Source organism: Penaeus monodon, chromosome 33, assembly GCF_015228065.2.
Source record: "Penaeus monodon isolate SGIC_2016 chromosome 33, NSTDA_Pmon_1, whole genome shotgun sequence".
Classification (NCBI taxonomy): domain Eukaryota; kingdom Metazoa; phylum Arthropoda; class Malacostraca; order Decapoda; family Penaeidae; genus Penaeus; species Penaeus monodon.
The window spans coordinates 32,831,580-32,832,408 of record NC_051418.1 but is presented as its reverse complement, the minus strand read 5'-3'; positions in this window follow the sequence as shown (position 1 = coordinate 32,832,408).

Here is an 829-nt window from a genome sequence, read left to right as displayed (position 1 = left end):
TACAAATTCTGTTCACAATGGCGATAAGTTATCATATTTGTATTTAGCAACTTTTGGAGATTATAAGTACAACTAAAGAGACTCCTCAGCAATACTTTGCAGAGGGTGCTGTTTCAAAGACCCGCACTCCTTTTATAAACAACTGGTCTTATCGATTCTATTGGTCTTATTTCTTTATATTTTTTTGCCATCCCATCTTCGTCCAGTCCACTAACTCCCCTTGGCCATCACTACCAGAGGATTCGAAGATCTTTTGACGTCTTAAAGTCAAGGAAGTCAGCAGCCTGTGCCGTGTGAAAGAAGGTTCCTTTCTTCTTGCCAATTTCAAAAGTGGGACAAAGTGTGAGGGCATATACAAATCTCCACCATTGCCTAATGATGGTTTAACTGTAATGTATGCTGCATCTCCCTCATTTTGGCCATAATAAACCCCAAAATACAGCAGCAAAATCTGCTCGATAGAGCCACCGTACCAGTTTTCTGGTATAGTGCAAGAACATTGTTGCAATAACTGAATGTTTATTTTGTCCAGTACATTCGTGTCCTGATGTTTTCAGGTATTTTCCAATTTCTGAAGAACCTCTTTTAAGCAATCATTCATACCTGGCAAGGCAATGGCACTGCCAAAACATCTAAAAATAACCAAAAATTGACACGCACTTTTATTTTCTGAGTCATATATGTATGTATGAATACACATCAAAGATCCTATAATACAAAGATACTCAACTCGAGGTTTTTGCGAAAAGGAAAACTGTACCTCTTTAGACTGACTGGCGTCGTCGATGTCCCTTCTCTGGCGTCACAAGCGCGACGTAAACACTCATTT